Source organism: Cupressus sempervirens, chromosome 11 (assembly GCF_028749045.1).
Source record: "Cupressus sempervirens isolate cs-2001-9-10 chromosome 11, ASM2874904v1, whole genome shotgun sequence".
Classification (NCBI taxonomy): Eukaryota; Viridiplantae; Streptophyta; class Pinopsida; order Cupressales; family Cupressaceae; genus Cupressus; species Cupressus sempervirens.
Window position 1 is genome coordinate 18672851 of NC_143128.1, and position 17397 is coordinate 18690247.

Consider the following 17397-nt stretch of genomic DNA (forward strand, 5'->3'; position numbering starts at 1 on the left):
AAATTAAGTTTTATTTATGGCTATAGAAACTACTTGTCAAGAATTAGACAATGATGATGATGTTGAGCTTGTTGAGGCTTATTTAGAATGTGAATTTCTTTATGCACTTAAAAAGATCAAGGAATTAAAAAGGAATTTAAGTGTTCAATAAAATCAATTCTTAAAGGAAAAAGATAAATTTGAAAAAAGAAACTAAGGAATTAAATCAACAAGAAATATAATTGAAATTACAAGTTGAGGAACAAAATATAATTATCTTTGTCACTAAGGAAGAGTTAAGTTCTAAAGATCAAGAATGTACAAGGTTAATGAATGAAGTAGTATCATGCAAGATAAAGTTAGAAAACAATGAGAACACTATTTTGGATGATATTTTAAGGAAACAAAGAAGAGATGATGATCTAAAAAGAATTGGTTTTGAACTTGGACAGTGTTCTAGTGACAAGAAAGATAAATATTTATTTAAGATATTTAAATCTGAAAGTAAGGATAAAAATCAGAATACTACCTCCTCAAATGCAAGTAAAAATGCAGATTTTAATCAGATTTATAATGATATAAATCAGGTTATATCAATAACTTCATTCATGGGTAAAAGATATTCAAACATGTTCACTTCTTTCTTTGATGGGTATTGCTTCATGTGTCATCAATATGGACATAGAATAAGTAATTGTAGATACATTTCAAGGAGGTATTCAAAGTTTCATTTTGATTATTCCTTTCCTAAAATGAATGGTCTAAGATGTTACAAATTCAATCTCTTTGGTCATGTTATGAGGAATTGCAAAACCAAGTCATTTTGGAATGATCAATCTTATGCTAGTCTACAAGTTGATAAAGAATTTTATACTAAAGTGACAAAGATATAGAGGCCTAAGATCAATAAGTTTGTGTTTGTTCAAATGGATCTACATTCTAAAGAAAAGGACTTGTGGATGATTGATAGTGGTTGTTCTAGACACATGATAGGAGATAAAATAAAGTTTGACAAATTGATTAACTACAAAGGTGGCAATTTTAGTTTTTGCAATGATTCTTCAAGGAAAATTGAAGTTTTGGGTTCTTTGATGCTTACTGAAAAAATGTCCATTCATGATGTGTGTTATGTTGATGCATTAAAGTACAATCTTCTAAGTGTTAGTCAAATTTGTGATCATGGATATGAAGTTGTTTTTTATAATCATGGTTATCATATCAAATTAAAATCTAGACAGTTGGTTGCATTAGGTAAAAGATCTAAAGGAAATGTATACAGTTTAAAAGATATCACAAATACTAACAATCATGAAGATGTTTGACTTATGGGACCAGTGAATGAGAGTTGGTTATGGCACAAAAGGCTTGGGTACTTGAATTTTGACAACTTGATAAAAGTTAGTAAGCATAAAAAAGTAAGAGTTATGCCATGTATAAGTAAGCCAAAGAACATTATTTGTGAAGGGTGTCAACATGGTAAACAAACAAAGGCATATTTTCCTTCAAAATACTATTTTGCTTTTAAACCATTGCAATTAGTACATATTGATTTATGTGGTCCTACAAGGACAATGTCATTAAATGGTGAAAAATATTTATGCCTTGTATAGATGATTATGTTGGAAATGTATGCTGGGCTAGGTAACTGAGGGGAGGGGGGGGAACTAATAAAACTTTAACTTCAATTTCACCAATTAGTCCTCTTTAAGCTAATCTGATCTAATTGCATGCATGAAAGACTGAAAGTAATAAAACATTCATAACAATTGACACAATATTTGGTAACCTAGGTACCTTCCAAATAGAAAGTAAAATTGGGGTGGGGATGATATCCACAAGCTTTAGTACTACAGTATAAATTTGGCCTGTTAAGGCTTTCAAATGATCACTTCTGATGATCTTCCCTGTAAGGAGCAATAAGGATTGTTAGGTCAACCTTGTAAAAGAATTTATACAATACAATGAAGTATGTACTCAGTTAGGAGATTTAGCATAAGACTGTTAAGTCCACCTTGTTAGAGGATTTCACTAATGCACTTGTTATGATGATCTAGTGGTTGGTCTCTACTCTACAACTTGGCTTGCTAATTGAGATTCTTTTGATGTAGAAATTATCACCTTGCTATGATAAATGGGACTCTACTTTTCCTTATACTTCTTGTAGCCTTTACTCTTCAATTCACATTCATACTTGTTAAACATACTCTCACACATTTGGACATGACAAGATATCTTTTATATATACCAATCTAAATAATTACCTTCTGAGGTTGACTACAATACCTAATTTAACAATCTTCACTAAGTCAGCTCAATGCTGAAACTCAAGTTCTAAAGACCAAGCGGGTGATATTTATACACTTGGCAACATAGTCAACTCGGCAAGCTCTGGAAATTGATTGAATCTAGTGCTTGGTACACAATGGTCACTCAGGAGTGGGCATGAACTTGGATAGCACTGATGACTTGGTGAACACTAGAGTATTCAGTTGACACAAAAGAGCTTGATTGACATCTTAGCTCAGTCAACACTACCTTCCTTTTTCTTAGTTAACACAGCTAGCTCGATAGAGACTATTAGCATAGCTTACACTACTTTCTACTTGTGAAGATTAATAGACTCTGTGAAGCTCAGCTTACACTAGTTTCTACTTATGAAGCTCAATAGACTATGTGAAGCTCGGTAGCAATGTAACCAACCAAATGACTAAGTGTCTAGGCACTAATTGACAAATGATTTGACCATAAGGTCAACAATCTCCTCCTTTGGCATTAGTGACAAAAACACTTATCATACCAAAAATTCTTAATACTTCAAAAATATAAGTCAAAACTCCCCCTATCAATGTGCTTGGATCTGTAACTCAATTTTGACTAATGTGTTGATACTCGGCTGACATTGACTCTATATTTTCCTATTCAAATTTTTTTTTGTAACTCTATTGTACATAATTGTATTTCCCCCTTTCTGTATTTCCCCTTTGATGTTGTATTCTTCCTTATATACATATACTATATTCTATATTCCCTCTTATAGATATATTCCCCCTTTTTTAACACAAGTGCCAAAAAAATACATAATTACAAGGTAACACCAAAATGTGAAAGGAAATCACTATGTACCTTCAAAATTGTGGACATTGTTTTGTCCCAATTATCTTGCAAAACTTTGGAAGAGTGCAAAGCTATTTGTACTTCAGCTAATAATTTCATCATATGATTGGCAATAGAAAAGTTGTTGTCATGGATTAATGTTTTAGTATGAATAATATGTTTATGCATTACATCCATGTTGGGAATTATCAAACTTTGAATATCCACCAGTGTAGCCCAGATTTTGGCTTCTTCTCTCAATAGTTTTTCTTGCAAGCCTATCAGATACTTGATCTTGATGAAATGTATAGAGCTAATACTTGGGTCAAGTGAAAACTAATGTGCACATGCCCTCAAATTGCTCAACTTTACAAATAAGGAAACAACATTATTTACAGAACTTTCAAAATTAACAAGAATAGTGGACAATTCCACTTGATCAATGGCAATATTTTGTGCCACTTTCTCCAAAACTTTGTTATCAAACTTTCTTTCTACCCTCTCCAATAGTTTTTCTTGGCCACTCAAATCTTCATTAAACTTGTGAAATGTGTCAACAATTTGGTTCAATATATCTTTTATGTCTTCTAGCACTTGATTCCTCTTCTTCCTTTCTGCTCTCAGCTTTTGTTGTTTTTCCCTTTTCTTCCAAAGCTCTCCAAGGGTGTCCATCTCTTCAAGAGTGAGATTAGAGGTATCCCAATTTGGAATAACTATATCCTCATCCAGGTTAATTTCATTAATGGAGGCTTTTACCTCTTTACCCTTTTCCTTTGGAATAGAGGAAGGAATAATTTCCTTTCCTTTGCTCAAATTCTTAGTGCTCAATTGAGGCTTAACCTCAATTGTCATTGCACTTACTATTGAAACTCTAGTAGTAGAAAAAACATTACTGATTTGAGAAATAGTAGAAATAGCAAGAATTCACAATACCTTCCTGTGACTTGATCTGGCCTAGAGTTGTGAAGAGTGGTGCATGTATCTTAGTAGATGAAGTGGTAGTAACAACACTCATCATTGCACTTGGTAAGATAGCTCCAATAGTCAATTAATTTCTTGGTGAAACAATGTTTAACTCAATTTTTGGTGACTCAGTAACAACCTTCTCTGAACTTGATATACTATTTTTTTGCTCAAAGAATTAGGAAGGGAGGTCATTACCTCCGTTGCAATCTTCTTAGGATCAAAATCTTGAATATCTTGAATCTTAGGTAGATCCTCATTGATTTTTTGATCATCCTATTCCTCTTCATCATCATCAACATCACCAACTTGCACAACTTCCTCAGTGGGCTTTACCACATGTAATCCATAGATGTTCTTCCATGCATTTGTATTTGATTGCACAATAGATTCAATATCACTGGAAAAAATTAAGAATGCATTGAATTTAGGAGTTATCTTTTGTTTATGCTTGGTCAATGCTTCCTTCACTTCTTTGTCTAAAAGATTTGGCATAACCTTCCTCAAGGTTTGTTCCCTAGTATCCTTGGCAAATGCTACAACATTGTCCCATCGAGATGTAATTTCCTATAGTATGATATCTAGAACTTGGTTTTTCAATTCACTCGAAGAGTATTTCCATTTAGCCATTTTTACCACTAAGGCTTCTTCAATCTATTTTTTTTCTTCCTTACTCCAAGTTTCATACTTAAGAGATTTGAAATATGACATACCTCCTCCTTCTACGAGTCTTCTCAATCTTTCTTCAAAGGTAGGAGAAAACTTTTGAAAATTTACTTGTTGCTCTTCTTCATCATCTTTAGCTTGAAGTTTGAGCTTCTTCCTTGACTTGGCAGGCCTTCTGGTGAAGAATGCATGATTGGTTACTTTCCCCTTTTTCTTTGGACATTCCTCTATTTTTTCTTCCTCTTCTTCTTCTGCATGTTCCTATGCTCCTTCTTCTTCTTCTTTAATGTCATCTCCCTTTCCTTCTATGAGTAGAAGAGGGGAACCAAATATCTTTTCCTTCTAAATCTTTTCAACTTTCTTCCTTCCTCTATTCAGGGCTTGAGGAATCTTGACTTCAAGTGAAATCCTAGTTTTTGTCTCTTCATATGTGCTAAAATATGGTGCCTTTGAATCCATAGGATCATTGACAAGAGCCTCCATGATATCCTTAGTACCATCAATGTTTACCTCATAACCAAGAGGTTTTACCCATGCCACTCTTGGCCTAACTTCCTTAATATGTACTTTGTCACAGTCCACAAAGAAACATATATCTTTTTCATAATCATCAAATAGTTGTTTGGGTATTTTGAACCTACTTTGCATCCTTTCCTTAAAGGTCTCAAAATATGCATCCATGATGCCCTCAAAATTATCTCCCATTTTAGCTATAAACTCATTGATCTGATATAGAATAGGTCTATCTTTCTTCCATACTATAGTATCTTTTGAAGGGAAAAACATCTGAACATAAAAGAATAAACATACAAGAAGTGATCCAAACTTACATGGATTGGTCTTGGATCTTGGATTCTCTCAATGTTCTTGCTTAACTTGCTTAGCTACAACTCAGCGAGGTCAAAGGATAGATTTTTTTTGACCAACTTGAATGCTAAGTCCATAGCTTTACATGGGACACTATTCAATTAGCTATGAATATATATCTTGTGAGAATCACATGAATTCCAAACTTTCTCTCCATTTTTGTAACACCATTAAGCTTCATTCCTCTACCATCCCACTTAGAAAAATTCTTCTTTGCTAGCTCAACCTGACCTAGGGTTTTTGTTGCTTTAGGTCTATCAAGCATAGGAAACCTAGTAACCCTATGACTCATTTTCCTTGTGATTTGGATGGGTTGGTTGAGCTAGAATTGCATCTCGTGAACACAACTAACGATAAATCTAATCCATTTGATTTGAAAATCCCTAGGTATATGCAGAATGTGGGTTAAACACTTTGTTTCAAGGTGTTTATGCTTGGGTTTTAGGTTTCCATCCATGCAAAGTGCTTCATACACTTGATTCATTTCTAGAGTTCCTAATTCTTGAATCAAACAATGATAAAATGATCTAATATCATGTATCAAGAGTACCTTTTGTGGAATTTGTGAATGTGCACCAACTTGGTCCAATTCTTCTATGATTGCTAGATAAAGTTTGAAATTTGGCTCTGCAGGCACAACATTTCTTATTAGCATCTCGGAACCCTTCTTAACCTTGTTGTTGGATGAAGTGTTAGAAATTCTTTAGAATAACTGAGAGGGGGGGTGAATCAGTTATTCAGGGTCCAAATTTCCAATTCAAACCTTTTATCATCTAAAGTGTGCCCATCAAACTATTCATTCATCCAAGCTTAAAATTTTCCTACTTAGCAAGTTATTGTAAATCAATATGCAAGCATAACACATGAAGAATCAACACATAACACAGTGATTTACGTGGAAACCCAATTTGTGAAAAACCACCAGTAACATGTTACTCAATTCTCACTCTTCTAAAGTGATGCTCTATGAAAGGCCTACCCTATTAAAGGCTACAACACACTATTAAATGTGACCTTGTTAAAGGATTTAACCACCCTATTAGAAGTGAGCCTAGTTAGAGGACTTTAGAACGTTCACTTGGAATGTCACCCTATTAAAGGATTTACACATGGCTATTAAACCAACCTAAGTCCATAGGATTTAACCCTAATTGATACAATTCCTAGAGAGTAACAATAAGGGGTTTTAACCTAATTACAATTCACAACTTAACTTGCAGATCTCAAATCACTCTTCAGCTCTTCACATTGCCTAGCTTTTAGTCTCTACAGCTCTAATAGCTTGTCCTCCTCTCAAGCTTGGTCTCCTTGAGTCTTTATGCTCAATGTACCAGTGCAACCATCTCTCTCTGACCACTTATTGAAGCAGAGTCTTTATGCTATGTTCTTCCTTCACCTTGACGTCATCTCCTTAAGACCCTTCAACCACTTTGCAATTTGGCACACTAGTAACTCTTACTTCTTGTTCTATGACTCCTTAAATAGAAGTCTAGAATTGCTTTTCCTACTTTATTCTTCCCTCCTTTGGTTTCAATTTGAATGGATTAGGTAGGATTCATTGAATATAACCCACATTTTGTTCCTTCTAGAAACATCTTGAAGAATCCTCTTGAATTCGCTCAAAATTAGTTTACATAGAATTGTGTGCCAACATCTCATCATCCTTATCCTCCATCTGGTTCAAAAAATTCCAGGCAACAACTTTGTTAGCTCAGATTTGGTGAATCTTCCTTTTAAAATAATGTAGCAACTCAGCACTATTGAAATTCTAGTGCTCGGCACACATTGTGTTACTCGGCATCAACTACATTTTTCTAATGCTCGGCACCTATTGTGGATTCACTCGGCATTCACTAAGTTTTCTATTTTCTTGACTCCTTCTATATCACTCGGCACTTGAACTTCACTCGGCACCTGAAGTTTACTTGGCACACACTAGATTTTGCATTTGCTGGGGTCCAACTGAAAATTGTCTCAGCTTAAACTAGCTTGCTCGACACTCACTAATGAACTTAGTTTAAGCTTTGTAGTCAACCTTGTTCCTACTTATTCCTTTAATATTTCTCAGTGTGGCCAATCTCTATATCTTCAAGTATGTTATCAATACATCATTTAACCATTGTCTTAACTAATCCTTGCACTTCATTTTAAAATCATAACTCAACCTTTCCCTTAGGTTCTCTTGTTACATCTTGTTGATTAAATCCTTTTTATCAATCAACTAAGTGATAGTACTTGGATCTTATAAGCAATTGTCATTCCTACAAATAGCAGGTTTGACATCAGTGAAAAAACAATGATTGAAAACAACAATCTCCCTCTTTCAATCAATCTTCTTCTCACAATGATCTTTTCAATCAGATTTTCAACATGAAGATGCCATATCACTCAGTGGTGGAGGAATAAACTTTGAAAACCTCACATTGGATCGCTTGAGGGCTCTGGAATGCTCTACTCTATTCGTTCTAAAATTCACAATGAAAAAATAAATCCTTTTGATTCTTCCTTTTAACCAAAGAAAATTGACTCCAAGTCACCATTAATGCATTGTACATAGGATAGCTTGGTGATAGCATGTTAAACTTGGTAGACATGAGATGCTAAGCTAAGTCTTTAAGTTGGCAGATACCTTTGATCTTCAACTTAGTAAGAATAAGCTAGGTAATGTCTCAAACTTGGTATAGGCCATCTATCTTCAAGCTTGGTTAGGTTAGTAACCCAACTTTGCTTGGTAAGGTCTTACAACCTGACTTTTCTTGGTAAGGTCTTGCAACCTGAATTTTCTCGATAAGGTCCTGAACTCAGTGATCCCAATGTATCTTAAATGTTGATTTGGATCTTCTTTCTTGCATAAAGGAATTGGTATAGGATGTTTCCTCTAAATCATAGTTCTAGTGATCTCCATGGCTAATCAGTTTGAAATGGTTAAATCACCCAACTTGTTGAATTGGGTGTCAACATTTTCAAGATTTTGACTTGTATTCTCTAATGATTTCTTTATCCATTGCTGCCTCATTTGAATTTTGATATTGTTAGCCTTTTCTTTCTTTTCATCTTCAATTTTAGCTCGGTTCATACAATTTCTAGCTAGATGTCCAAGTTTTGTGCATACAAAGCATCTCATTGTAGGGTCTTTCTTCCTCATGTGAGTTCTTATGAAATTTTCTCCAATATCTCCATGCTCACCACATAAATGATATTTGCACCATGTGTTATAATACCAACCAAATATAGCTTTCGCAATATGTTCTTTTAAAAATTTGACTTAGGAAATTTTTTCCCAAGATCAAGGAACTCAAGCACAAGCACAAGAATAGACCAAAAGAGTATGATCAGAATAAAAATATCCAAAATTGATTTATTTTCATTCAATGTTTAATACATACACACTAGGAGTGCCTAAATATAAAGGCCTCTGGAATGCTTCTATAATGCCTAGGAGTCAACACGCTAATGAGTCTTACAACTAGGCACATGTCCACCAGGAGTGTATTATCCTCCATTAAGCATGGAAGTAAGTGCAATGATGACAGGATAAGCCTACAAAGGTGTAGCATGAAAAATTATGTTGTAGACACCATGTGCTAAATTAAGAGTGCAAATAACTGTGGTGTCAACGTGACAACTCGGTTAATTATGCAAACTCTAGTGCTATAAACACCATGTGCTAAATTAGAGTTGCTTACTTCTATGTTGTCAACATAACAACTCATAAAAGTATGCAAACTCCTAGGTGTCAAACTAAGAAATAATAAAATATTGCATTGACCTAAGTAAACTTAAGTAAAGTGTAAATAGTAAATATTTATTTACACCAACACCCCCCCCTTAAGTGCAAATTAAGGGAATGCAGTTAAGCTTACAAAAGCTAGGATGAAATGCATAATGGGTCTTGGCTACTATGTCATGTTAGGTACCCATGTACAAAATGCAATGAAATCTTCCATAAACCAAAGAAAGAGGGAAACCTTCATGGAAAAAGCCATCCTCCAAAAAGAGAGATAAAAAAATAAGATGCATGGATGGATGGAGTAATCAAGACCCCCTTATTACAACATACATCAAGTATATACAAAAGGGAAGTATGAGAAGGACAAAACTCCATAAGAGGAAAAAGTCCCCCCATAAAAGAGAAGAAGAAGGAGATGAGGTAGTCTCCACACCCCAACCCCCCCCCGCCAACCCCAAAAGTAGATTGTTGATTAGTGATAGCTACTCCAATGTAGAAGTTGATCCATGACTGCTAAATAATGTTCCTCCCCTTTGGAAGAAACAATGGCAGAGGAATAGGTGAGATGCTTCCCCTATGTGTAGAAAGAATCTCAAAGATGAATGGTGCCTCTGAAACCTGCTCAACTATCCATGTGTTGATGCTAATGGTCACTCCTTCCAATAGTGTTGAAAAGAACAAGTGTAGTTCTAGCAAGGATAGATGTAGAACATGTCCCAAAGAATAAAATAGCTCCTTAAATGATAAAGAGACCTCCTACAAATGCTATACATAAGGATCCACAATCATATTAACCTATGAAGACTGATCATATGGAGAATGGAAAAGAGGGTCAGAGTGAGCCCTCGTGACAACTGAAGAAGATTTTGCTTCATCAAAGAGAAGATGTAGATCATCAACTATGTCTCCCAAATTTGCTGTGTGACTCCAGGAACATACCTAAAATATCTATCAAGAATTCATCCACTGATGCTAGAGATGGAAGACAAGGTGTACCCTGTTGTGCTAAAGTACATGAACCTATCACTATGGTAACGGATGAAGTATTCATCTTAACAAAGAGATGAAAAATATCATCGATAATGTCTCCCAAATTTTTAATATGAGATTCCACAAATAGCTCTGCAATATTTGGAAGGAGGTCATCCCATAAAGCTAAAGTAGGAAGACATGGAGGTTCCTACTACATTGAATCAGAAGCATCTGTAGCTGGAACTAGATCAATAGTAGCAATAAGAGCATTAGGAGGTGTGATCTGATCTGGAGAGGATGCAGCTACAGCCGAAGGTAAAAGATCTTTTGGGAATGGAGGAATGTGTGGGTCTCCATACATCTCCCAAAGATATATCTAAATATTATATAAATCAGTTGACTTCATGTCATCAGGTGAATTCATAACCTCCATATCCATATGTAGAAAGAGGGCATGAAAAATGATGGAACCAGTGTCACCATTGTATGAAAATCCTTTCGCATATGGGAATGCATTATGCTAACTAAGATAAGTGAGAACCAATTGACTCCATTGCTTATAGTTTTGTGTTGTCGAGGTAATTAAATAATCCTCATCCATGATGTACTAATCAATGTACCCCCCCAAAATGCAAAAAAAAACAATCAAACACCCCCCCCCCCCCCCCCCCCCCCACAATGTATGATTCAGTGCTTTATAGATAGTGCGTGTGCAATAGGCCACTTATCAAAATGTTCAAAGTGGACTTCTAATTTTTCTATTTACAACTACCTTTTGAGACTCAAATCTGTCAATAAGCACTGTAGCTCATATGTACACCAATTTTTAAAAATAATCAAGGCAAAACAATGCAAAAAAGGCCCTAAATCTAAAAGTGATATTTTTGTCCACACAAACCTATAATCTGATTATAGATCTAGAAAGTAGATAAAAAATTAAGCAATTTCAAAAAAAATGGAACCTAATTTTGAGTCCAAATGAGCTTGTACAGAGCTTTTCAAGTTGCAAAATGTAGGATTGGATAGGTATAGTCGCCAAAAAATGCAAGTTCTGACAAATCTATGTACCAAAACTAGAAAAGAATAGCACCATTGAAAAGTTTAGAAAATTCTACCCAAAATTTAAAAAATCTAATTTAGGGCCTCCCAAAGTCAGACTGTCAATTCAAAACTAAATCTAGAGAGGGGTCTGGGCAGCAAACTACAAGGTTAAATTTGATGATCAAATGGTCATCGCAGTAGCGTTATTTGGGTTGGAAATTATAGTTAAATGGTTGTTAATTTTAAGACAGGAAAATGATGATGTTAGCAAAATTTTGGGCCCCCTTGGTGACGTGGCAGGGTAACTATGTGTATAGACAGATGACATCACTATGTACAGAAAGTCTACATGCCATGTACATCCTACTAAGTCACTAGTGCAAGGTGACATATCCTAGGCTAATGTGTGGTAGCTTTGTTGGTGGTTTGGCTAGTGGCCTATTTCCACGTGAAATTGCTCTATAGGAGCCGCATACAACTAGTTGTTCAATGGATGCTGCAGATGGCACCATGTGGCATGGTCTTCAAATGTCACATGGTGGTCATAGGACTCTTTACAAACAATGGCCAGCTTGCTAGAGTTTTAAAAAAAATTGCCGCAAAATTGTTGCCGAGCTGGGAGTCTTCATCGGGTCAAAAGTTGAGCAACGCCTACCAGAAAGCATAGTACAGGGCCCGAAAAATGTTCTATGATAACTGACACTTGGAAGATTGGAAGTGGCTGGAAGGTTTGGAGTCATCATCGCTTGAACTATGTCGGAGACATAAATGGTGGCCATGAAGGTTTAAACACCAACAGATTAGAGTTGGATTAGTCCCACATGTAGTGGGTGAGCACCATGTGGATGTTTTAAAAGCCAAGGCCTACTTGGATGAAATAACAAAGGCACTAAGAGGAGGGCTTGTCGTTGATTTCTAATGTGTGGCCAGAATTTGAAATATATAGTCTATCAAAAATGGAATATTCATTGTATAATGCCAACCAAGGAATATTCCAACTGCGGGGGTTGAGATTTCACCACCCAGTTCCTGCAAAAAAAAATTCTCTATGGGCCTAGTAGGACTTTAAAAAAATTTGAAAATCGTAGAGAAAAAATAAAATACCATTCTGAATGAAATTAAATTGTAGATCCTAAATAATGATCATACCGTACTTGCAAATTAGGTCTTCAAGTGCTAGTTTGCAAAAAAAATTGCCTCAAATTTGACTATGGTCTAGGGTAGGTGAATTTATAGTTAATTTTCATTGAATCAACATTTTGAATGCAATGACAAGGTCCATGTTTGCTCTAGACACTCCCAATAATTGCGATACTCCAGATCTGGGTCGAGGTGTCCTCAGAGAGGTGAAACAAGATCGGTTTCCAATGGCTATGTGAAGAGAAATTCCCTCAGCTTTGATACCATGTAAGAATTTTTGTTAGGAAAAAATTCACCCAAGATCAAGTAATTCAAGAAAAAGCATAAGAATAGACCAAAAGAGTTTGATCAAAATAAAAATATCTAAAATTGATTTTTTGTCATTCAATGTTCAGTACATACACACTAGGAGTGCCTAAATATAAAGGCCTCTAGAATGCTTCTAGAATGCCTAGGAGTTAACACATTGATAAGTCTTACAACTAGGCACATATCCACCAGGAGTGGATTATCCTCCATTAAGCATAGGAGTAAGTGCGATGATGAGAGGATAAGCCTACAAAGGTGTAGCATGAAAAATTATATTGTAGACACCATGTGCTAAATTAAGAATGTATATAATTGTGTTGTCAATATGACAACTCAGTTAATTATGAAAACTCTAATGTTATAGACACCATGTGCTGAATTAGAGTTGCTTACTTCTATGTGGTCAACATAACAACTCATAAAAGTATGCAAACCCCAAGGTGTCAAGCTAAGAAATAATTAAATAATGCACCAACCTAAGTAAACTTAAGTAAAGTGTAAATAGTGAATATTTATTTACACCAATAGTTCTACTGGATTCTATTTCTTGGTCTTGCACTCTAAAGATTTGTGCCCTTGTTTGTTGCTATTGAACCATTTTCCTTCAACCATGGTTTTCATTGTGCATTCACTTTCTCTATGACCTTGCTTGTTACAACTATAGCATTTTCCACTGAATTTTGATTTACCATTTCTCTAACACTTGTTTAATGTATGCCCTATCTTTCCACAATGATTATAGGTAGGTCTTTTGTTCTTTTGAGCTCCTTCCTGAGATGATTCACCTTAATCTATATAGCATAATCTTACTTTAGCTTTGTGTCTGAATTGAGTTTTCTCATTCAATTGATTCATGCTTTCTTGAGATTTCATCATTGTTCTATTGATTTTCCTTTCAATACTAAGATCATTATGCAATCTTTCATTATTTATCCTCAAGTTGATAAGTTCTTGATTTGCACAATTGAGTTGAATTATCAAATTTTCTTGCTGAAGAGATAGGTGTTGAATTTCATTGTTGTTTTCTTCTATCTGTTTAGTTAGAAATCTCTTCTCTTCATTTTCTATGTCCATTTGTTCCATGTCTACACATTCTGATTGACTAGATTTCTTGTTCTCTTTTCATCTTTCTAACTTCTTCATAAAGAGTGAGATTCTTTTCAAGTAGGTCTTTGACTACTGCATCAGCTTTATTTGAATTTCTTTCTTGTCAAATGTCTTCAATTCTTTCTTTTGTGTAGAGATTGTCATTCATTTGTATTGCTAGGACTTTTCTTCTTTTCAAGGATTGAGAGAGTTGCTCCTTCACTTTCTTGAATTATTCCATGGCTATCTACAAATCCAACTTTTCATTTTCAATAGCTTTCTCATGTCTACACACTTTCATTGCCTCTGATCTTTGCTCAAGTTGCTAAACTTTTGATGTGAGAACCAAATGCTATACTACCAATTGTTGGAAATGAATGGTGGGCTAGGTTACTACAAGGTGGGGTGAATCAAGAACCAATAAATCTTTAACTTAAATTCACCAATTAATCCTCTTTAAGCTAATATGATCTAATTGTATTCATGAAAGACTAAAAATAATAAACATTCATAACAATTGACACAATATTTGGAAACCCAGAAACCTTCCAAATAGAAAGTAGAATTAGGGTGGGGATGATACCCACAAGAAATAGTATTGTAGTATAATTGTAGTATAAATTTGGCATGTTCAAGCTTACAAATGATTACTTCTTATTATCTTCTTTGTTAGGAGCAATAAGGACTATTAGGTCCACCTTGTAAAAGGATTTATACAATACAATGAAGTATGCATTGAGTTAGGATATTTAGCATAAGACTGTTAAGTCTACCTTGTTAGAAGATTTGACTGATGCATTTGTTAGGATGAACCATTGGTTGATCTCTACTCTACAACTTAGTTTTTTGATTGAGATTCCTTTGATGTAAAAATGATTGTCTTTTTTGGTGGGGGAATCGAAAGAAGAGGTTTGTTGGGTTGTGGTTGCATGTATAGAAAGCTAGTGGCTTCTAGGGTTGGAGGATGTAATTGGGAGAGCTATTCTGGGGGTTGGAATTGAGATGGGTACCAAGCCTTGGAGGCTAATTGGTGAAGGGGACTCTTCTATTCAACCACTAGTGATGTGACTTTCCTTAAACCTACAAGGCATTCACATCCTCAAAGTAGAACAAGGGTGGAAAATGATATTGGAATTCCTGACGGAGCACATATGGGCATCGAAGGAGAAAGAATGAGGCTTTTTGAAGTTCATGCCATGGAATAAGACACTCACCCTTGGACAAAAAATCCATCACCAGATTGTGAAGAAAGGCTACCTGAAGGAGGGTGCATCCACAACACAGGGCATTTGGGTTGATGCCTTTCTGTTAGTCTAAGAGAAGGAGGGTTGTGGAAAGCACTGCAAGGGGAGACAGGGGAATTTGGTGATGGATGACTAATCAACTCCAACCTTTACTCATGAGGAAATGGCACAATGGTTCAAGAAGTAGTAGATAGCAGAGTAGATGGTGGATCTTTTTTTTTTGTATAGATTGTTTTAGTGTTTGGGTTGGGTGGTTTGGTCATAGTCAGAGCGTTCATACTCTATATTTTTGTCATCTAATGACATATGTATGGGAAGGGAAAGGGTATATGCTAATAGGCTTTTAGCCATACTATAACAATGTGTCTCTTTTTATCAATATAATACAAATATTACCCATAAAAAAATGATCACCTTGTTGTGATAAATGAGACTTTACTTTTCCTTATATTTCTTGTAGCCTTTACTCTTCAATTTGTATTCATACTTGTTACACATACTCACACTTTTGGATATGACAGGATATCTTACATGCATACCAACCCAAATAATTGCCTTTTGAGGTCAGATACAATGCTTAATTCAAAAATCTTCACTAAGTCAGCTCAATGCTAAAACTTAGGTTATGAAGACCACTCAGGTGATATTCTAACACTCAATAACACATTCAACTTGGAAATCTCTAGCACTCGGTTGACTCTAGTGCTTGGTTCACTTAAGAGTAGGCATGAACTCGATTAGTACTAATGACTTGGTGAACATTGGAGAATTTGTTTGACACTAAAGGGCTCCATTACCACTATAGCTCGGTCAACACGACCTTCCTTCTGCTTGGTTAACATGGTTAGCTCGGTAAACACTGTTAGCTTCGCTTACACTACTTTCTTCTTTTGAAGCTCAGTAGACTCTGTGAAGCTCCTCTTACACTATTTTATGCTTATGAATTTTGGTAGACTCTATGAAGCTCGATAGAAATGTAACCAACCAAATGATTAAGTGTTTAGGCACTAATTGACAAATGATTTGACCATAAGGTCAATAAATTAACTTTCTTAAAGCATAAATCAGAGGCATTTAACTAGTTAATGATTTTTTAGGAAAATGGTTGAAAATGAGTTAGACATGAAGATTAAGTGCTTACAATCAAATAAAGGTGGTGAGATTACTTCAGATGACTTTATTTATTATTGTGAAATATATGGCATCAAAAGACAATATGTAGCATCTAGGGCACCTCAAAAAATGGAGTTGTTGAGAGAAAGAACTGAATAGTGAAAGAAATGGAAAGGACTATGTTAGATGAATCTAAAGTACCAAACCAATATTGGAAAGAGTAGTTCACACAATAGTATATATTTTAAATAGGGCACAACTAAGAGTAAAAACTAAGTACACTCCTAATGAGTTATGGCACAAACATCCTACTTCTATTGAGCATTTTAGAATTTTTGAAAGTAGATGTTTCATAAAAAATTCTAATAATAAAATAGGAAGCTTTGATTCAAGATGTGATGGAGGAATATTTTTAGGATATTTTTCTCAAAGTAAAGATTATAAATGTTTTAATAAAAGGCTAAATAAACTTGTTGAAAGTGTACATGTGAAAGTGGATGAAGTTGTGTAGGATAAAAAGGAAATAAGAATGGATAATACTTTCCTACAAGGCATTGATAAAGACTTGAAAGAATTAGATAATAAAGGTGATGAAGGTGAAGAAGAGATAAAATCTCAAATAGAAACACCATAACCAATAGGTACAAAGGCTACAAGAACAAGATTGAAGAAGTATCTTCCTCAAGAATAGATTTTAGGGGATAAACATGTAGGTATTCAAACAAGAACAAGAACTACATCTATTGAATGTGCTAATCTTTGTTTTTTATCTCAAATTCAACCTAAATCATATAAAGAAGTTGTTATGGATAAATTATATAAAGAAGCTATTATGGATGAGTTTTGGGTTAAAGCTATGAAAGAGAAACTAAGTCAAATTGAAAAGAATAAGACTTGGGAATTAGTGCCTAGACCTAAAGATAAAATTGTAATAGGTGCTAAATGGGTCTTTGGAAATAAATTTGATGAAAATGGAAAGATGTCAAGGAACAAGGCTAGATTGGTTTGTAAGGGCTATGCACAAATAGAAGGTGTGGAATTTGATGAAACATTTGCACTAGTTGCTAGACTTGAAGCAATTAAAATATTTCTTGCATATTTAGCTTTTAGGGGCTTTAAAGTGTATCAAATAGATGTTAATACAACATTTCTTAATGTTTATCTCGATGAAGAGGTTTATATAGATCAACCTAA